Source organism: Mixophyes fleayi, chromosome 1 (assembly GCF_038048845.1).
Source record: "Mixophyes fleayi isolate aMixFle1 chromosome 1, aMixFle1.hap1, whole genome shotgun sequence".
In the NCBI taxonomy this organism is placed as follows: Eukaryota; Metazoa; Chordata; class Amphibia; order Anura; family Limnodynastidae; genus Mixophyes; species Mixophyes fleayi.
In genome coordinates this window covers 57035381-57058892 of record NC_134402.1, presented here as the reverse complement: position 1 = coordinate 57058892, position 23512 = coordinate 57035381, and the positions used below count along the sequence as shown (strand labels likewise).

General features: G+C 40.1%; 1 protein-coding gene across 2 annotated transcripts in view; it reads right to left on the bottom strand.

The window, feature by feature from the left end:
- Positions 1 to 23286, bottom strand: part of KLF3 (KLF transcription factor 3) — a 45020-nt gene extending 21734 nt beyond the window's left edge. Inside the window, exon 1 of one of the 2 annotated variants that reach the window (XM_075194782.1) lies at positions 23095 to 23286. The gene's annotated coding sequence lies outside the window, so the exon portion shown is untranslated. The remainder of the gene's footprint in view (positions 1 to 23094) is intronic. The other variant, XM_075194783.1, reaches the window with a different exon arrangement.
- Between the last annotated feature and the right edge of the window lie 226 nt (positions 23287 to 23512).

Here is a 23512-nt window from a genome sequence, read left to right as displayed (position 1 = left end):
TAGCTTTAGACATAAGCTAAATTCACAATAGTTGTAAAAAAAAAATAAAAAAAAAATAAAAATAAAATAAAAAGATACCTAGTAACTTTTTCCCTTCATTTAAATGTGAAATTCACTAATGACTTGCATTTTACTTTTAGGTGTGAAAAATTAACAAAATAAATTAAAGAAGCGGTGGCTTGTTTTTGTATTTTTTTAAAGTCGACTAATTCATAAAGTTCACACTTGCCAACTCTCCCGGAATGCCCGGGAGACTCCCGAAATTCGGGTTGGTCTCACGGACTCCCGGAAGAGCTGGCAAGTCTCCTACTGTCTTCCCAAAATGACGCGATTCACGGCCAATCGCGTCATTTTGGCCCTGCCCCACTCAACAAAACGTCATTTTTGTGGAGCGGGGGAAAGAGGAGATGATGCGATTGGCCGCACCCCGCCTCCTCCCACCCTCCAGCCACGCCCATCTCCTGGAATGAACTTCGCAAAAGTAGGTAAGTATGATAAAGTTGGTTTATATGGTGTGCTACAGACATACAATAAGGTGGTTATATTTAGGACCATTTTTTGTAAATCATCATAGAAAACGAAAATTTTTCTGAATTTTCATCATCAGATAATGTAATCCCACAACAAGGGGCTACAAAAACAAATTACCCCCCCTCTGCCACACGGCATCTGCGGCTCTACTTGCCCTGCGGCCACGTGAAGAGGAGAGCTGTGCATGCCCGCTGCTCCAACAAGGCCAGACCGCATTAACTGCAGGCAGACACTTTGGGCAATGTGCATGTTGGCAAACGTCAAGCAAGTGTAGCTTAGCAGCTGGGTTCCCCACAAGTTACTTTCCCTTGGCCTCCCCTCCTGTCCTCCAAAGCTTAATGCATCCCTGTGTATCTTCCAATTATCACACTAGCAATCTCCCAGCTCAATCTTAGTGTTTACTTTCACCAGGGGGGAAATGTATGAACGTGCGGGTTCTTCAGCACCCGCGTGTTCGGCGATTAAATTTCAAGCGGCGCTGCATTGTAAAGGGAAACTTCCCTTTACAATGCAGCGCCGCTTGAAATTTAATCGCCGAACACGCGGGTGCTGAAGAACCCGCACGTTCATACATTTACCCCCAGATCTTTATAAACATCTGCCAGAATAAACAGGACACACATATAAAGATTAAATTCACACCCACTGGAACTGCAAGAAGAGAAATCGCCTCTTGCCATACAAATAAGGAGAGGGGCAAAGTTCAAAACAAGAAAACTCACAGAAAGTTTTCTTGTCAACTTTTCAATGATGCGAGGCAGAGCCCTGCAGAGTTAAGGCCCACGGTGTGTGCATTAGATACTCTTACTTCTGGTTATAGTACTGAACATTAACAGCTCTCATCACTTGTGAATTAAAGCATGAAGCTACTCTCTCAGCGGTTAGTGACCTCTAGGTGTATTCCTATTTGACACAGTTGCTGAATAAGCACAATAAGATTGATTTACAGATGGGCCCTGACAGTTTCTTCTTATTTTTGTCATTGTGACGGATATATGCACATTTAATTTGCAATTAGCATTTTACATTTTTTTTTTTTTAAATGGAAGTCAACCACAATGAGTTTAAGGACACTATACTATGTCAGTGTGAAACCTGTGTCCTTCAGTCTGTTGTGGAACTACAATACCCAGTATTCCAGCTAGAGGATTGCTGGGACATGTAGTTCTATAACAGCTGGAGAGAGTCTCAGAATTGCTATAAACAATACTTAAACTGTAAATGTTATCTACATACAAAGGAAAGCGATATTATGTGGATAAACCAATATTCGGCTCAAATAAATATTGAAATACAGCCAGGCACATGCTTTTCAACCATACCAGGAACTTGAATTATCCCCACTACTTCTGTGGCTTTCCACCTTCCTTAATAAACATTGTTATAAGTGTAGCCCCCTGTCAGTCGCTGTGTGTAGTGCACAGTTTAGGCAGTGCACCTCCTTCTCAGCCCTGACTAGCTCCAGAGGGTCCCCACACATGCAGGTTATTTTTACACAGTCTCTGTGAAGATGTTGGGACACAGGTGATGTAACTTGGTGCTGCAGTGCAATAAGATGTCTCAATAATGTGGGCGCCAGACCATCTCTATATTGCAAAATAAACTCTTTATTATTTACACTCCTTCATCATCATCATCATGTTATTTATATAGCGCCAACATATTCCGTAGCGCTTTACAATTGGGGACAAACGTAATAAACTAATAAACAAACTGGGTAAAACAGACAAAGAGGTGAGAAGGCCCTGCTCGCAAGCTTACAATCTATGGGACAATGGGAGATTGACACATGAGGTTAAGTATACATTTTGCATCTTGGCCCAGCCAGACTGCAAAGGTAGGGTGACTCATAAGCTAAATGATCCTGTCACACAATAATGTTGGTCCGGGGGTAGTTGTCTTGTGTGAAATTGTGTAACAGGCTAAAGGTAGTGAGGTTAAGATGGTGGTTGAGGAATATTATACGCTTGTCTGAATAGGTAGGTTTTCAGAGAACGCTTGAAAGTTTGTAGAACAGAGGAGAGTCACTCCTTCACTTCAGCATTCTTAAACTGTTGCAGAGATAAATATGTACAGTTCCTATATACATCTCCTGTCTCCTCCTGCACAGTTCTTAAGGGCTACATGAATAGAATTTCAATGGGGCAGTCACATCCAAAATGGTGGCTCTCTAGCTCACCCTCATCTATCTCAAAGCAGTGTTCACCCCCTCTGCGGGGGTAATATCTCTCTTCCATGCTCTGCGGTGGTATTATCTCTCTCCCGTTCAATGTTTGCTGCCTCTCCCCTCCATCATCCTGTCACTTTGAGGTAATTTATGCCAAAATCTGCCCCATAATCACTAGTATTCTGTCTGTGTTATTGTACTAGGGCCCCTAGTGGCAGCAGACGATGGATCAGCTCCCCAAGTTACAAGGGGTGGCCCCCCAGGACCTCCTCCCCTCTGCCCTGGGACCTCCTCTCCTCTGGCCTGGGCCCCTGGCTGACACTCTACACTTAGGTTCTGATGCCCTCGGCTCATAGCAGCCTGATGTTGCTAAGCAACAAACCCAGTTCCCCCCTCTAGGCCACACACTCAGTGACTGGGAGGTGTGACCACGACCACCAGAGGGGGTGTTACATGAGTTTAATTTAGTCGGGTCAAGATACAGCAAGGGCACTATAAAATTGGACATCATCAAAATGTAGCATATTTTAAAATGGCAAACATTAACTATACACTTTATCGAAGACAAGGAGCTGATTCATCAATGGTCGCATAAGGAATGCAATGTACATTTGTTTTAAAATGCACGTAAATGGAGTATATGTATGCCTGAAGTGAACAACGAAGATACGTGTGGTGATGAATATAGGTGTAGGTCTGCCCTACTCTAATAGACAAGATACTGCAGGATACATCCAATAAAATACCTGTTAGTGACGAAGGCACTAATGGTAAAACATTAAGTACAAAAGTGTTAAAAATGTCTAGAGTACTTACATGTGTTTGCAATCGGGAGCAACTGTAAACATGTACCAGCATGCACACACAGCCATCATCACTAGTAATTGGCACTTAGACTAGTCCTGTAGCAAGAAGTGTGGCTGAAAAACAAGTAGCAGAGAGGTGCGCAGAGTCTGAATCAGACACTGCTGCGTGCTCTTGAGATTAGCACTTACTGTACACAGACTACAGATAAATGCCCCTTCCTCGCCCTGTTCACTTCCTGAAATCATAGGCTATAGTAACTGCCCTTTGCGTTCAAAGATAAATTGAACGTTGCTGCGTTCTCTGGCATATGGTCCGGTTCTGGCCATGCGAAGAGCGATTTTGTGGATTGTATGTACAAAAATTGCTATTTACGTCCCTTGCTTAATCAGTTGTTCTGAAATGAATTACATTAGTATGTGTGTATCTGTAAGATGCACATACTTTTAACACCTTGGGGCAAATGTATCAAACCTTTTAAAGAGGAAAAAGTGCCCATGGTAGCCAATCAGATTCTAGCGATCATTCTCTAGAGTGTACTAGATAAATGATAGTTGGAATCGGATTGGTTGATATGGGCAACACCTCCACCTACCCACTAATATATGTGTATGGGGCTTGCAATACTAGCAGTTGTCAAATGAAGCCAGGTCACAGATCTGAAGGATTAGATCACTACCAGCACAGCCAAGAAATAAATAGAATATGAGATGTCTGCATCACCACTTCTGTCTGTCTTGCAGGATACACAGAAGTATGGTAACTATACTTATAAAAATATGGAATTCCCCAGCAGTGAGTTAGTACGTCAGTTACTTTTCAATTCCACTTATAGAAATACGATTTAAGGAAAGTATACTTCAAATGTCATTACTGATCAAAAGTTGCATAACAAAACTGTAAATATTAGTGATAAATAAGAATGTATTTTTTTCTTATTTAAGTTCTGGGGAAAAATCCCCAATGTAAAGCTATCTACACCTCCCACCATACGCCTCTGCCATGTTTTGCAATCCTGATGCTTATCCTATGCAGCCACACATGCAATGCTTTACAGACACTTCATTACTCAACCTACACAACTTGCACACAGTCTGTGTAGATTTGTCATTGGAACAGTCTTGGTTTCATAGAGAAGTCATAAAAGTGGCATATATACAGTAGTTAACCTAAAATGTTCATGTAACCCCAGCATAAAAGTCTTGTGCCTTTAAAAGTTTCAAATTGATCAAGTACAGATTCATATTGCTGAATGAGTGTCGGAACAAAAATGAACTGTTGATTATATTTGCATTATTTAAAGCTCTGGTAATATGGGGCCTGTATGACAGATAGGTTTCCACATACTAATGAACTGCTGCCTACACACAGTGGAAGCCGTTATTGTGTGGTGTGAGAATAATCAGAATGCACCTATCAATCCACTAGGAACAAGTAACATCACTGAGGCTTCAGCCTCTGGTCCCTAGTGAATCGATTGGCTGCATTCTGATGACTAGAAGTTCAGCCAAAAAATTGGCTACCTCAGCTTATAGCATACTTGCCAACTTATGGCAAGTATGATCCGGGAACTGCCAAGGGAAGGTGGGCGTGCAGGGGGCGGGGCTGCAAAAATCGCTTCATTATGGCCCAGCCCAAGTGATGTAATGACGCAAAAGCATCATTTTACAGCGGGGGGCGGGGCCAAACACTGTGATTCCAGGTGAATCGCGGCATTTTGGACCTAATTCCGCCCACTTCACTAGGAAGTGGGCAGATGCGGGAGATTGCCATACTCTCCCGGGAGTCCGTGTGACTCACCAGAAATGCAGGAGTCTCCCAGACATTCCGGGAGAGTTAGCAAGTATGGCTTATAGCGAAGCTACACGGGACTACTGGACCCATATGCTGAGCACCTTTTGTGCTCAAGAGGAGGTGCTCTGTAAACCTCCCAATGTACTATCAAGAAAGACACATATTGCGACAATTGCACTATGACCTAAAATAGCTGCATGCTTAGAAGGGTAGCGAACATAACCACCTCAATTATACAGTGCCCCAGGTTGGAGGGGGTTTTCCAGGCACTAGAAACCTCCCCCCCTTGGTTTGCCTATGGTAACACAGCAAATTTAAATACAATATAAATCTGTGAATGTTATTAATGACTACTTTATATATACTTGCCAACATTTTGGATCTCCCCTCTGGGAGAGAGTGTGGAGGGCGTGCTGGCACTAGCATCTACATAGCCCTGCCCCCAACTTGTTAATGCTGCGATTCATGTTCTAATACAGAGTGGGGCGGGGCCAGGATGACGCGATTCACTGAAAAAAAAGTATCATTAAGCCGTACCCCCACATACTTCACTAGGGTAATGGGCAGGATGTGGGATGGTGCACTGCTCTCCCAGGTAAACTCCTGGATGTTCAGGAGCCTCCCGGTCATTTTGAGAGAGTCGGCAACTACTACTATTTTATACAAGGCAACATGTGTTTTAGATTTAGAGGCCCTTTAAAGTCTAACTACTATAGCTTTCTCCTTTATCGAATAACACACCTATAAACAATACTTAACGACTTTTTGATATTCCCCATAGTGAGTTCCTGGAGGGAAGGTGAAGAGTATGGATGGAGGTGACAGGACTTAGTGAGTTGCATCATTCTTTGGCTCCACCCCCGTGATGTAAATACACATACGCAACTAAAATGACAATTCCCTGAGAATAGTGTCATGGCGGCTCTAACCCTGCCCACCTTATTAAAAGGGGGCAGATGCAGGAGGATGTCCTACTCTCCTGGGAGTCCTACCCGGAAGTTGGTAGTCTCCCGGTCCGGGAGAGTCGGCAAGTGGCACCATCCTACCAGATATCAAGTGGCAGCATGACTCCTATACTGCAGCCTTCTGCAGAGCCTTTCAACTGGCGTCTGGATATTCAAAATGGCAATGGGCATGATTAATGGGCCAATTATTAGATAGAATACAGGGAACACTATATTAAGAAGAGAAAAAGTGTATACGCCTTTACTATTCACACGCCTCAACTGATGGGCAATTAATATTTTATAACACGCCTGATCACTTTTTTGAATAATTTATCCACACACTAAGATATGGTTATTGCTTACAGTACCAAAATCAAAGTCTGGAAACTTTTATATACATCTGCGTATCTTACAGTGCGAGTTTATACGAGAAGACATAACATTTTAGCCATACTTCCTTTTACAAAAATCAGATTTGTAAAACAATATAAATAGCTCTAAACAGCAAACTTGTGTTGCTTGAAGGGTGGAAATGTTTAGGGAAGTGAAGGAGATTATTCTGCGCCCAAGTTGGTCCCTGGTATGTATGTAGGAGTGCACTGTCAGGGATGTCATGTCAACTACAAGTACAGGCACCGCAAATTTCCAATGTAGAACTGGTTAATGCAAGTACATCTTATAGTGACTTGTAAAGGCTGTCAAGCGTCAGGGGGAAGGGAGGGCTGGTTACACAGAAAATAGCCCTGGTCCCCTCCCTTAGACAATACCATCCCTTATCAGAGCAGACTGCTGTCTGGTTTCCTGTCTCAAGCTTCTGCATTACCGTTTTGGACAAGTGAAACAGGGTAGGCTAGTTAGCGGAACAAAGTAGATATCAGATCCCACTGCAGAAAGTATGCAGACTAGTTCCCTCCTCCAAGGCAAACTATACTGACTAAAGAAACAAGGGGCTCTCTTGTCTGCAGGGATAGTGCTGGAAAATGTTCCCAAGCACATCTGAGTACGTGTCCTGAAAAAAAAAAAAAAGTATATATAAAACCCCAGAAAGTTCATAGTAAGGAGGGCAGGTGAAACAAAAGCAGAGGAAGAAAAATGGTTTCTGTCCACTCAGCAATAGTTGAAAGTCTTACTTAATACACAAACACAGAAACAGTAAACAAGTATAATATAATGCACAGGAGAACAATGATGGGATGAATTTATTCTTACTTTTCCTTTTAAGTGTGGATCCATGCTTGTATAAAATTGCACACACACACACTAATTATATATATATATATATATATACACATACACACACACTGCAAACTATAGTGCACTCCTGTTTGTTTACACAGTTCACAATATACAGTAAGCACAACAATTCTCAATAAAGCCGAGTCCTCAGCTTCCCTTGCAATGGTCCTTAGCCACCAGAAATGACCTAAGATAACATTAACAAACAGAAAAATACAAGAGAGTGCATATAGTGTAGTATATTTGTTGTAAACTAACAGCTCAGAAACGATGTCACTATATGCACGTAATTCAATAGAATGAATAATCTCAACCGAATATTGTAATACTTTTTCCAAATTATTCCCATCTAATTTTCTGTGGGTGTTCTATTTTCTTATGACAAATCCAGTGGACAATTTTTCAATCGTCATCAATAGGGCGACACAACAAAACTAGGTATAATAAGCCACCCAGTGGCCAAATACAAGTGAAGGCTCATTTGTCAAAAAAAGTATTTTACATACGGTTGAAAACCCTTACATCAAAATATCAACTGGTAAGCTTATCTGTAACCACGATGGATGTAGATGTCCTAGGTCCGGGCCAATAGAGATGTCACCACAAAAGATCAAAATGTCCATCCATACATAAAACAAAATGATGCAGTAAAAGCAAATTCATTAAAAAAAAAAAAAAAAAAATTATGTTAAGGAAGACGACCCAACGCGTTTCATCTAAGATTATCACGGATATAGCTGAAGCCTCAGAAAAAAACCCCGCTGATTTTACCTAGATTTGCTGTGTAACCCTACTGAGGGTGAACAATTGTCCACTAGATTTATTATAAGAAAAAGAGAATACCCACAGATAATTGTTTAGGAATAGTTTGGAAAAGAAAGAATTACAGGATAGATATAGACACACACCAAAGTTTAAATTTAGAAGTGGCGGGATGAAAAATGTAAGTGAAAGTACTGTGAGAGTTTTACAATGAAGGCAGTAGAAGCAGCGGTATGGCATACCATCTACCACTGTGTGTGTAAATTATATATAAACACATACACACTAATTTACGTATAGCGTTCCAGTGACTCTCCCATTTCCTACAACATATAAATGTGTATATATATATATACACATACACACACACATATATATATATATATATATATATATATATATATACACACACATACATATACACATTAACCCGTGCATGATACTCATGCATTCTAGTCAAATCAAGCTACTTAAGGTGTTAAAAAGGTTCTTGTCATGCATTTGGGGCTAGCCCAGGCCTCCTCAGGGGAAGAGCGTTACTTCCTGACGTAAGCGCCCTTTTTTAACGTGGTTTTGTCCACATGTCACCACCTCATCCTTCATCGCCACATCCTTCATCAAGCTACTTAAGTGGTAAAAACTCCCCACTGTCACCCCCGGCAACCACCAACCACTCCCAACTGTCACTTCTCCTTCAAGAAATATATAGGTCAGTGTAACTCTGCCCAGCAGGTGGCGCTGCAGCTTGGTTTTGTTTTTTTCACACACGCCACTAGGCATTTATATAGTAGATTATATATATATATATATATATATTTATTATGTCTCCACTAATTCCGCAGCGCTGTACAGAGAACTCACATCAGTCCCTGCCCCATTGGAGCTTACAGTCTAAATTCCCTAATATACACAGAGAGAGACTGGGGTAAATTTTTGATAGCAGCCAAACTCCACAGATATGTCAAGTTGTTGAAATTGGTCAGAAATGAAGTTTACGAAAAACTTAAGCACATACTGAATGTTACCACGTTTTAGGAATCTTAATGTTTTGCCAGCTAATCCTTCATGACAAAACAAAAAAAACAACAGTGGCCTCACACCCAGAACACGTTTGCTTCCCAGCAGGCCCAATTCTTGTTCGATTTGAGATGAATTGAATGACTACAATAGAGCTTTCAATTAAATCATTTTTCTTACAATTCACTTTCACAGATTTGTGATCGATGTGCCGATCTACATTTGACAGAACTATTTTTCAGCCACACCTATTGTTTTATTAATTAATAAAAAGAATTGTATTTTTTTTTCCAACCAAATTGATACATATGGCCTGTGATTCATAACACTATCAGCTAATTAGCGATACTATGATCTTTCTGTACTGAGAAGTAGTCTTAGCAGATAATGACAAGGACCAGCACATGGATGACAAAATAAAGACACAGTACAAATAAACAGTATGCGGCATATTCAATTAGGTGTGGCCATCGCGGCTGTGCATGCATGTCAATGCGGTAACAACATCCCCCATAGGGTTGGGAACGGAAATCGGTGTTGCGGTACCGTGGATTACCTTCGCGGGCCATTCCAACGCGTAGCCAGCACCTAATGGAATATGCCCCTATTTGTGTGGAAAACGCTGCCCACTTCTGAAGAATTGCCGATCTGGCATTTTTAGACTGTAAATGTAATTTTGATGGATTTTGTTTGCAATTTAATACCATGCCTAAATGACAATTGGAAATGCATCCCATTTTGTTTGATATAAGCTCAAGTTAATGCTGCCAGTTCAATGGAAAGACTTTACATGGAGAAGGCTGGTTATAGGTTTCAACTGTGTTGGGGGAAGAAGAAAAAACAAAAATGATATACAAACGGAATTTATGGATTTTACAAGGAAACTGAGGACCACTGAAAACTTTGGAGGAAAGTATCAGGCTAGATCCATGCAAAAAGACCTATTTTTTGTTTTGTGTTATAGGTTGTGGTGAAGGTACCACATGAGAAGAGCAAATTATCTAATCACTGTTATAGATTAGGGCTTATTTTATATCATGGTCTAAAAAGGAATAGTGTACCGTTTCCCTTAGCAACCAATAGGATCTCAGTCTTCAGCCGTCTAGTGTAATCAGACAAATCACAGCTGGCACGCAATTGGTTGGTATTATTTATAGCACGTCAATGCTCTTTGCACCAAGTTATTAAATAAGGCCCAACTGTGTGCAACATATTAGTGTCTTGTCGCTTCTGCTCATTAAGGACCAAATTTTACAGCAACTGGAAATGCAATAAATAAAGCTGTACGATTCTTGCACAAACCTATTCAATGTACGGTTTTCAGATGCCCTTTGAACCCCATGTCAACAATCCAATGTTTGTCTTCACTTTCAACCCCATCGTACAGACATCCCAACAAACATCATCACCATTTATTTATACAACGCCACTAATTCTGCAGCGCTGTACAGAGACCTCATTCACATCAGTGCCTGGCCCATTGGAGCTTACAGTCTAAATCCCCTAACACACACACACACACACACACACACAGACTAGGGTCAATTTATTAGCAACCAATTAACCCATCAGTATGTTGTGGAAGGAAACCGGAGCACCCGGAGGAAACCCACGCATACACGGGGAGAACATACAAACTCCACACAGATAAGGCCATGGTCGGGAATTGAACTCATGACCCCAGTGCTGTGAGGCAGAAGTGCTAACCACTTAGCCACTGTGCTACAAACAGCAGATTGATCAATTGCAACTGCCTGGATATATACAGCATTTGTCCATGGTCATGAGCTGTGTTTAGAGGCATGTTGAACACAGCTTTAACATCACTTAGTATAGGGATCATTAATCCCTCTGGTGGAGCCCAGAGGACATTCATAGTGGATGGAACATGATGGATACTTACTGTATTTGCTTGCAAAAATAACTTATACAAGTAAAATTTGAACAGTGTATTTCTTAGACATGCGAGTACAATCATACTATTCAAAAAGAAAAACATCTATTGAATATTATTTAAAAATTATACATTATTCTGGCTCTGAGAACATTGCAGGACTATCCAGTTATTGTCCACATTTCTGACTGCAGTTATAAATCCATTTAGTATCAATGTTATCAGTGCAGTGCAAAGGTTGTTTAAAGTTACAGGAAAGATAAATTCAGTCTCTACCAATCTCAAACCACTAAGCAGGGTGCACATTACAGGTTTTTCACCCCATTATTGAGCCAATCACACGATAAACTACTGTACGGGACGATATTGCATTAGTGTGTACGCTCCAACGATGAACGATTATAGTTTCAAAGTACATCTTATCGCTTGATTTTATAACCGGACTAAAAATCTCTATGAACGATGTCAGGCAAATGCTGCAGTGTGTATGCACTCATGAGCAAATCTCCAGAGAGAGTCACAATCTTTGCAGCCGATGGTTAGGACAGATGAATAACAAGCAAGTCGTGTAAACCGTGTATACATGAATCAGCATGCTGATCGGGTCTTTCATCATCATCACCATTTATTTATATAGCGCCACTAATTACGCAGCGCTGTACAGAGAACTCATTCACATCAGTCCCTGCCCCATTGGAGCTTACAGTCTAAATTCCCTAACACACACACACACACACACACACACAAACAGAGAGAAAGAGAGACCAAGGTCAATTTGTTAGCAGCCAATTAACCTACTAGTATGTTTTTGGAGTGTGGGAGGAAACCCACGCAAACACGGGGAGAACATACAAACTCCTCACTTAAGGCCATGGTCGGGAATTGAACTCATGACCCCAGTGCTGTAAGGCAGAAGTGCTAACCACTGAGCCACCGGACTTTCAGGAGAAATTTTCTGTAGTGTGTAACAGAGTTTAATACTTTTAGGAAAACCACACCTAAAAATAAGTTCAGCTTAATAATTTTTAAATAACTGTACGCTCACTTGCTGCAGTAACATATATGCACAATTGCAGTCTACTGCTATGTATTTGCTAAATTAGTGCCCTAGTGTAAAAGTGTACAAGTGTTGTGCATGATGTCCGAACTCAAACCACGTGGTTGGTTAACTGACATGTTTCTATCTACAACCGTTTATTTTGTCATTAAAAGCTTTGTTGTCTATTACAAAGTTGTTTATTTTAGCTTTACCTTTTTATTTATACACAATCAAAAACCAGTCTGTGCCCTAATAGAACTTCCAACAGCCATACACACAGCAAGCCCCTTTTATAAGTCAGCCAATTAACCTACCAGCATGATTTTAGACTGTGGGAGGAAACAAACTTGAACACAGGGAGAACATAGAAAGTTCATATTGATAGCACTCTGGGGCAGGAGCCAATCCGTGACCTGCGAGTCAGCAATACTAACCACAGTGCAAACCTCCTAGCTATTGCACAATACTGTGAAATAAGTGGTAATTTTATTGGGGACAATTATTAGAGTCTGTTTTGGGAAATAGGTCTGAGACACGGCAAATTATGAAATTTCCCTTTTTTTTTTATAAAAAAGTTTATTTTTTTATTAAGTTTATTTTACATGTTTAGTGTGGCGTCCACTACAAAAAGGCTCTTTAAAAAAAAAAGGAGCACTGCACGTGCTCCGATGCCTGCGGGATCATCGCTTTTAATGGGAACACTTCCATGAGAAAACAGTTTTCTCCAGCAAGGAATAAAAAAAAAAGTGCATGTTAATCCTTCCAGATGTTTAGAGACAGTACGGCTAGTGAAGGTTCGCTCATCCCACTTGCAAAGTTAGTCAGCATGACCTGACACTCCTCTAACTGGTTAATATTTAACAGCTCCTCCCCTCCCCCTCAAAAATATTGCACAATTCTTTGTTAGTTTAAAGAAAGAAAAAAAAAATATCCAATGTTAAACTACACGTGATTAGTTAATCCTACTGAAAGGTACAAAGCACAGTTAAAAGGAAATGACATGTGCATTAAGGTGTGGCAGTACCAGGAATATTCCCAGGCACATTTGTTCTAGGATAGAGATATTCTTACTATGTGGTGTATTGAAGAAACAACACAATCATAAAATATCAGCACTTCTCTGTAATATTTTAGTACATATCTATGGCTCGTGGAAAAACTAAAACTAGTGAATTATTTGCTTTGGAGTAACAATTTACTCATAGACACTCAATTTTTAGTGTCCTGTGTCTTTAATCCAAAAGCAGTGTAACAAAGTAATCAAGTTCACACCATGTGAACATCAACTGGTTATTTTACAGGCACATTATATTTTATTGTTAACATGTATCCAAGTACATATTACAGTGAATGATTAATTCATATTTTACATCAGTCCCTGTCCCAGTGGAGCTTACAGTCTAAAGTCTCTACCTCACAAACACACTGGAACAGGCCTGTGGCTCTCCAGGTGTTGTGGGACTACCAGTCCCAACATGCCCAGCCAGCAATTGGCTGGCTATTGTCTGGCAAAGCACGCTGGGGTTTGTAGTTTTCAACACCTGGAGAGTCCCAGGGTGGCCAGGCCTGCAAAAGACCATAAATACAGCCATTACAACAGATATAATTCTGCACCACACAGATACCGGAGAAGGGAAAAAAACACAAACAAACAATGAATTACTTCATTTGGAACCAGGTCATTATCAATATTGTAAATCTATACAATGTGCCCTGCGCATGTGCTCAACTTACATCTCTATATTGAGCTAGAGGCATCTTGCAGCCCTTTGCCCTTGAAGAGGCGGAGAGTGAACATGCAAGTGAAGGGGTGCAGATACAAATTAAGCAGACCCCTTTGAAATGCATCTGACTTTTAGTCACCGATCTTGATACAAGTTGGATACCTGATACGTTTTGCATCCATGTAAACAGGGTATAAGTTTTAGGGATGATTATGACCAACATGTCTTTTGCTTTGGACTCAACTGTGCGATAGATTTGTGTCTGAAGATAATGTTCAACTCAAAATACAGACATGGAAACACAAGTGTGCAGATGGATTCTTGCTCCTACACAAACACGGGAATCTTTTATGTTCAACTCTCAAACCACATGGTGTGAACTAAGCTTACATACAGCTTTGGCAGATGGATGAAGGATTTCAAGAGATTTCCTCTCAGTCTGATAAATCTCAGCCATTGTACTATCTTTAGGTGTCATTATTTCTCCATTCTAAAAGTTCTGCTTAGTAAAGAGTTTGCATCATGTGCTAACAAGAGTTTAACACTGGCAGCAAACAGCAAGAGTCAGCTTTCTTAAATCTATATTCTTCCCCTTTGCTCCAAAGTACTTCCCCTCATCCTCAGTCTACTCCAGTGGGGGTGAAGGGGCAGCACTCCAGGAGCCTCACCCTGGTTAGGAAAACAAACGTGGAGCCTTAACAGCAGGGAGTATGAGACATTTCCTGAGGAATCCAGGCAGGAATTTTCCCTTCCTGCTCAGTTACACAGTTACCTTTTCCTCTTTCCTCTCCCACAATGTCGCAGGGTCACATCTTATAAGAGTTGCTGGGTTTAACGCTTTCACCTCTGGGGTGAGCGTCAAGCTCTGTTTTTTTAATTGCTTTTCTCTGTAAATGGGGATTTTGCAGAATAAAGTGTTTTGAGGTTGGGAGATAAAATATTTGTCATTATTTTTTAATATTTTAGAAAGACCTTTATTATGGCTTTATATTATACGTACACACACAGGGACAGATTCATCCTCAGTGCTTTTAAAAAACGAGCACAAAAACTTGAGTGCGTTTCCAACAGTATTCAAAATACAAGCAGTGCTCAATATACGTTCCCGCATGAATCTGGGTAGAAGTACGCGCTGCCTAAACGTTACTTGCCACGTGTGGACAGACAGAACAGAGTGCAAGAAACACAGAAGCATAAAGTACCATCAAAATGCATGCAAAAAAATAAAATGATATAAAAACAAATGAACAATGCTTAATACTATAATCGATCACATCCCCCTCCCAAATAGAACAATTTAAGTTTTCAGATATGAACTTTGAAGTTAAAAGTACCTTGATAGGTGTTAATCTGACATTTCACTACATCTGTTAAAAAAAATTAGCTCCCAACATAGAGCCGAAGCCCCTCCCACATACTTAGGACCGTGTCCTGATGGGATCTCATACGGGTCAAAAAGCTGATTCTCCAGTCAAGTCTGCAAAATTGGCGCTTAGAGAGATAATTCCTATTATGGAATCCTGCTGCTGCGGAGGAGTAACAGGCAGCATTGGGGAAAGATTTATTGAAGTATAAACAAATTCAATCATTCCATGTGCATTATTCAGCCCAGTAACACATGGACTTTGCATATTATTGTCAAATAGTGGCTTAACGTATTCCTCATATGGAAAACCCCTTTAACTTGTGGCAACAAATATAACTCAATATTTAAAGGATAAACTGAAAGAGACCCATTAATGAAAAGGCAAATTACAGCCTTTCTCCCTGGTATCTCACATTGTGAACATTACTATTCACATGTGAGGAACATTGGGGGGATAGGCAAGAGTTTGTCAACGTAATAACTTTTGTATTAAGCAAAAATTAATTTTAAAAACAGTCAGATTTCTTCCAACTATACTAATTCACGACACATGCACAAGTGTATTCTTTGAGGTCAGGGTTTACAGAGATTTTGGCTACTCACCCACAATCAATGTTTTCTATATAGTTTGATTAGACCAAAAAAAAAAAAAAAAAAAGCTTGCAGTTTATTTAGTGCAGCAGGTGATAATCCAGCCATTGACTGAAGTATTAAATGATTTGGCACACGAGGATGAAGGGAATGTTGACTGAAAAGTTTGTTGTGCGTTTACCGATAAGGAGAGCCGGTATCTGGACAACAGTGATATGTAACCAGGCACTAAAATAAGGAAATAGGAAATAAAAATATATGCATCTGTGTTCTTCAAAGAAACCATAGGGTGAAAAGGTCAACACTGATTTTAAAGAAGTCTAAGTGGACAGATTCAAGCTGCGTAAACAGGAGTGCTGCATCATTATTTGAAATAGGCATCATTAATCCCTACGTGTATATACACAGAGTTCATGTTACATACTGGACAATGACATCTACTGCAAAAACACAGCAGCGATTTCATCATTAGGCATTTTATAGTGAAAAAAAATAGTATTAATAAAGTTATAGGCTTTATTTAGCCCTTCTGGTGGAGTCAAGTAATTCTCCATTCTTTCGGAAATGTTAACAAAAAATATCATTGTTCTGTAGTGCTGTAAGAGCATTCTACCATCTACTGAAAATGTGACCACTAGAGGGACAATTCCAATTGGAGTCTCCATGATATTATGTCTTAACAAATGGTATGGCAGTCCCCACTAACAATAAATGTAAATATAAAGAAAACAAGGTTCTCTGTGTAGAAGAACTAGAATACAGCAGGATCTGGGAACAAGTGGCAAGGAATCTCCTGTATTCTTACAGTGAGTCGGGCAACCAGCAGGGAATGACCAAGAAAGGTCATCAGACTTTCAATTGAAAGATTTCCTGGATTATGGAGGAATGAGAACGCTGCTTTAACAAGCGGTAGTAGACTTGGAGCATGTGACATTGCAAAATCAACGCAAAGCATTCAAACAAAACGGTCCCTAGTTTCCAGGGATCGTCCCAGGTTTTGGAAATGTGCCGAAATGCAGCCTCTGATAATACTTCTGTTTATTAGAATGTACAAACAGCACAGTATTCAATTCCCCTGTTTTGTTTGCTGGACACATTTTTCCTGTATCTTTTTAACCTGAACAAAGCATAAAAGTTGTATATTATATACTTTTACGTACTAAGAGATAATAGAACAGTGTTATGATCATGTTAAATGCTCATGTTGGGGAGAGAGCTTTCTGTGCCTTCCAATTTAAATGACATTTATTGGGTGTCCCAGTAAAGTGCCCCTGACAATCATTTCAAAATATTGGCAAGTATGCATTTTGTTAGTTTTTTTTTCCTATTCTCGCAGCCATTAGGAGAGTGTGAAAACATTTAAGAGAAGGTGAATTCATTGCACTGGGTGCATTACCCATTTTCTTGCATTCTGGGGACTGTAAAGCTGGGTACACACTTGTATTAAGCAAAACCCAGTGACATCAAGTCAAATTTGATTGTGTGAGACAGTGTGCAAGCAGCGATTACACCTGCTGTGGGGTTGATGGGGTGCGTGGACCCTTTACTTTGTTCACTTTAGTGAATGAGATCAAATGGAGCATGCAGCATCAAAAAGAAGCTTTCATGCAGGAGTAGATATGGGGTCATTGGAACCAATGGTGCAATGGCAAACTAAAAGGCCAAATTATACTGCTATATAGAAACTTGTCCTTCACCACTGAACATACAACTGTATCTATTTGAAATTATATCACGTAACTGGTGATGCCTAATTTATGAAATAATTTCAACAAGAGAATCACAACATTAATGTAGAGCTGACTGAGCGCATCTTTGCTTCAGAACATGGCGTTTCCTTGGGGCATATTTATCAATCTTTTTGTGCTGTAAAACCCCCGTTTTAGGGGGATTGCAGCAAATCTAAGTACTGTTCAAATTTATTGGTGCATCGCAGCAGATATCATAGATATCTTTTTTTTTTCTAAATGCATAGCAGTCCCCATAGAGGTCTATGGGGACTGCTGTGTACCGCAATTTACCAACTTTTGTAAAAACTTTTACAGCTCAGACTGGTGCACATTACCATTTATGATCATTTCAGCTCCGAAGAGCAGAGCTTTACAGCGCATGTGCAGCCCTGTCACATGATCCAGGTCCTTCTGATCAGTGCTGTTTGGATGCCTGTGCTCATGGCCGAGTTATCAATCGGCGCATGCGCACAGGATTTGACAGGAGGAACAAAGAAGCCACCCAGGATCGCATTACGAAGATACAGTGGCAAGTTGTTTTTTGGGGGTTTTTTTGCTGTTGCTCCTGTGTTGGTTTTTTAATAAATTTGAGAAATCGTTCAATTCTTATCAATGCGATAAGGATTGAAAACTATTTTTCATTTTTTGCGAATATTGATAAATGCGCCCCCTTGTCAGGTAACCTCTGCAGTCCAAATCACCTGTGTGACCCTGCCCTACTGATGTCAATGAATGCACATCTTCCCTGGCACCTTACAACATCCTGCTAGATCCTAGACTGGACTGGCTGCATAGCTGCCACATGTCCCTAATTTCCAGGGACAATCTCAGGTTTTACAAATTTCTCCATAGAAATGTTTGTCCCTGATTTTTGTGTATATTGACAATCACGTACAACAACATTCAAATTTAAGTTACTCCGTCCTATCCTCTGGGCTTTATAAATAACATTTATTAGAGGGGAGTTTTTAAAGTGCAAAAAAATATGTTATTAAATTCAGTAAACATGACCTGATAAGAATTGCAGTGTTCCAAGTTCTGCAATGACAGTATTGTCCATGACATGCATGGGTGCAGCAGCTTAACAGCAAAAGGTCCATGGAAATTATTTGAAAAAAAAGTGTTGGAAATTATGTAACTGACATCATACATACATTGGGAGATCCTTGGTTAAATAAATGCAAAGTAACTTTGCAGAAACGTGGTTATTAAGCAAAAGCTATCGCAGCAAACTGGTGGTTGTGGTTTCTATAGAAATTTTACACTACATCCACAGTCCCAAATTCTTCAAAAATTCATTTCAAAATGAAGAACTGTATTTTGTGGTAAAAAGTATCAGAAAAAAATAAAAATACAAAACAAAATTTCATTCAGATTTAATCTCAAATTACAAAGATTATTTCACCACAATTCCTGTCAGAACACTAGGACAAACTATTTTCTTCTTTGAGACCTATTGTGACCGGTCCAGTATCCACATCTCATTGGTTCGGGACAAAGGGTTAAGCATCGGTGAGTAGGGGTGTTAACTCCCTGGGTGGGGTCAGGGAGTTGCTGGGGCAGAGACAGGGGTTTGGTCAGGACCCTGATCTGAAAACAGCCTGAAACAGGAAAGAGCACACATATGCCACTTGGAATGTATGACGCAAACTCCAGCCTTGAAACAAAGAAAAGGAAACAGCTCTTCTGGCTACACAGTAGAGAAAGCACAGAGAGACTTTAGTCAGCTCTAGCTGACCAGTATTCATGAGCAGCTGCAGCTCTTTCATACAGCAGTAGCGGGTGGAGGTGTTTGTTCTATGGGTGTGAATAAAAACAACAGCTTTATAGGCAGGACCAGCCCTATTTACAAATACACCAAAGGTGTTTGTCGTATTTCTGCATTAAATTGTACACACAAGCACAGAACATGACTAATGTCTAGATCACGCCAGTACTTGAAACAAATAAGTGGTTTACAAAAATAAGTTCTATTAACCTATTTTTTTTTTATCTTAGGTTATTCATACACTTTATTTATATACTTTTTTTTTACTACACCTGTATTATTTGATAGATAGATATAGATAGAGATATATATATATATATAGATAGAGATATATATATATATATATATATATATATATATATATATATATATATATACATACATATACATACATACATACATACACGTCAAATTCTGCTACATTACTACAATCAGCTGATGGACATACTTTTCTGAAGCAGCTGTAGTAGACTGGAGTAACAGGGAAAAATATAAATGTGTAAAATAAAATTACACTATACATCAATTGAATGAATGAGCCAAAAACATCCCCCGAAGAATTTCTTTTTAAAATAACCTATTTGTGAATATTACACATGATGTAATTTTACAAAACTGAATATTACAAACTATATGGTTACGAGACAATTTTAGGGATACATCACCAAAACAGACATTATAATCAGTTTGACAACATGTACACAGTATGTACCCCCAAAACATGATTTCATGCCAGTTTGGGCCTCCCTCTGCACCCCCCCCCCCCCATCCCCAAAAAAATAATTATTCAACTTATAAAGCTAACACACTCTGCAATGTTATTATGCGCCCACAAAACATATAGCAACTCAAACAACACATTATACCACAAAAAAGTATTACACCAGTCTGTTCCCCTCCCAGAAGAAAAAGAAAACAGTACACACCAAGACGTACCCCGCAACATGCATCTACACTGAATAACATATACACATATGCCAGTGCACCTACTAGGAATTATGACACTTAGTGGTCCCAAATACAATGTTCAGTGCCATACACCGCAGTTACTACAACCGTGGCCAGAGCTTCACTTGTTCCTATAGGTTATGACGTTGCTGGAGTTTCCAGCTAAAGAGCCGCCAGCCATGGAAGTAGTAATAATAGTGAACATTCTTTCAGTACTGGCTTAATGCCTGCTCCTAATGAAGATAGACTGTCGTCTATATACCACCTCTGCTGCAGGAGTAAGGGAAACTTTCTCCAGTTGCCAGGACACACTTTTCAGTCACTATAGTGACAGATTTGTTAATACTTGGTATAGACAAGAGCAATATAGAGTTTGCATTCCAAAATGGAACGCTGTAAATTGTCATAGCAAGACCAGCGAAGCATAGCTTTGTGTGGCCTTGGCTGCTGATCACACATGACCAGGTGGAGGGGGAGTAAATAAGAAAAAAAAAACAAAAAAAACCTTCCAAATTGACATGGACTATGTTATCCTGGTTGCAGAATAATGATCTGCTCCTGGCTAAGTAAACATGTTGGGCAACTGCAGAACATGTTAGGTAACTAAACCATCAAACATTGTCAAATAAATAACTATGTAGTACCATCTAAAGGGACACAACAGTGGTTCACCTTTTAGTGGATTTAATTGGTTCTGAATATCATAATCACAGCTCAATAGGTCTACCTTACCACATGTACTACCAAAGTAATCATTACAATTTCCAACCTCATCTTCATACGAAAAGGAAAGGGTTTTTTTGCTACTGTGTTTTGGAACATAAAAGATGAATTTGCCCAATAATAATAAAAAAATAAAATAAAAATAAAATAAAAAAGTTACCATTCAGCCATTTAATCAGTGTAATTAAGCCATTTAGAAAGCTGATGGTATTTCACAATAATGGAATTGTGCCATCCATACCACCCAGCCACACAAGGTACAGAACTGTGGTATATAGCAACATCTGTTCCCACCACTGCCCTGTGCATTAAGGAGTGAAGGGCAGGCTGAGGGCAAAGTCTTCTTTTTTTAGTCATTACAACATCGCAGACACAACTCCAGAGTGGTATGATGGCTGAGCGATTAACAGTAAACACACAGAGCTCTCACACTGTGGGTCCCAGAATATGCAGCACTAAGGACTTCAGGGGAGCACTGCCACCCGGTTGTGTCTTCACAAACACTGGAATTGGAAATACTACATATAGCAAACACCATGATATGTAAGAAACATAACTTTTCCTCCAACAATCATGAATGCTTTCAATTAAAAAATTATATATATATATATATATATATTTGAACTATTCTACAAACAGAGAAAAGAGAAAATATGGTTTTACACAGCTGTGTACACACGTTAATCTTCAGTTATCAGGACGTACATGTTAATATATGTGCATACATGATTAGCATTTGCTGATAAAAGTTCCAGGGTAGCATTTTCTGTGGCTAAATGGTTATTCCAGTCATATATGGAGAAGTGTAAAGAACATGTAATGTCCTTGTGCGATTTGTAAAATAACACACTAAATTATAATATATATATATATATATATATATATATATATATATATATATATATAAAATCACACACACACACACACACACACATACATATCTACTGGTGAATACCATTGTTCAAAAGGAGTAGCTAACAAACAAAACAATTAGCTAAATAATCTATAATGTGTCACAAACATTTCACTGAGGTCAAAGATTATAATCTGCCAATCTCCAAATACCTACAACTAATTAGGATAGTAGAAGCCATAAACATAATGGTGCTAACAGCAATCAAGTGTAATCACTGAGATGCTATGAGAAATTAGAGAAATAACAGAATATTAAATAGACTTCATAAATAAAAAAAAAAAAAAGGTTGAATCTAAATCAGGTGAGTTTTATGATTTTTAGTTACTCGATGGGAAAAAAATCCTTCTATTCACAACGAATACAGATATAAGGTGAAATAAATACATCTAAGCAGCACATAAACAAGGCGACTGATGTGTATGTATTAAATGACTGAAGCAGTTTCATACAGTTGCTCAGAAAGCTTCTAACTTCGTAGACACGAAAATTGCCACAAAAAGAAGAAATAACTTGAGATCACTCACATCCTCTACTGTACTGCCATAAACTGCTGGTCTGTGCTTTACTTCGTAACAACATTGCGGAGTGTGTTAGCTTTATAAGTAAACAGTATTACAAGTGGCCAACATCAAATGCTTCTAGCACCAGCAGTGGGTGACCTCTACATCGGTCCACATGCCACAAGCACACAGACACTTGCCCATCAGCTTACTGCAGCCAGCCTCAGGGACAAGGACTGTCTGTACCTTCCTCCAGAGGGTCCCGGGCCACTGACTTGCACTGTGTGCTCATTTAAAGTCCCAATCAATCAGCCTTTTTGTTAGGACAGCCCCGATCTCCAGCCAGCGCTCACTCAGCTGACAGCGAGTTTAGTGTGTCCTGGGAATCGTGCCCCCCACAGCCAGGTGATCGGTGCCAGCACAAACTCAGCTCCTTATCCCAAGCAAGGAAATCAGTGTCTCCTTCATCCAGCAGCACACAGGGTCCATGATCCGCAGGCAGCCGGCAACTTATTCCCCAAAACTGCCCAACCAAGAGGAATGGATCGCACCCCAGTTACCCCACCATAAAGCACCTGCAGGAGCTTCATAGTCATCTGGCTACCACCATGCTCTAGTCTAAGCTCTGTGCACTTACTGTGATAGGAGGGGGCAGAGTGGATCTCCTGGTCACACGGTAATCCCTAGACTCCGATCAGCTGGAGGAATCAGCTATGATCCGGTGTATACACCGCTCTCTCAGCTGTGTCTCACATGAGCAATACGCCGGTGTGTGGCTGCAGCAGCCTCTAGGCTAGGGACAAGCCTCTAAGGGATGGGAATTCAGGGAGGGAGGGAGGAAGGTCTAATCAGCAGCCCTCTCTGCATCAGCGACAGCGGGTAGGGTGGGGCAGGGCAGGTCCGGCCCATTGGGTGGAGGGTGGATTTGGGTGGAGGCTTGGACCAGTCAACATTGACACTTTCATAAATATATATTTACAGAGCACGCAGCCTCTCCCCTGCTGCCGCCTCCTCCTCCCTCCAGATCACACTCTGACCCTCACACAGACTAATGC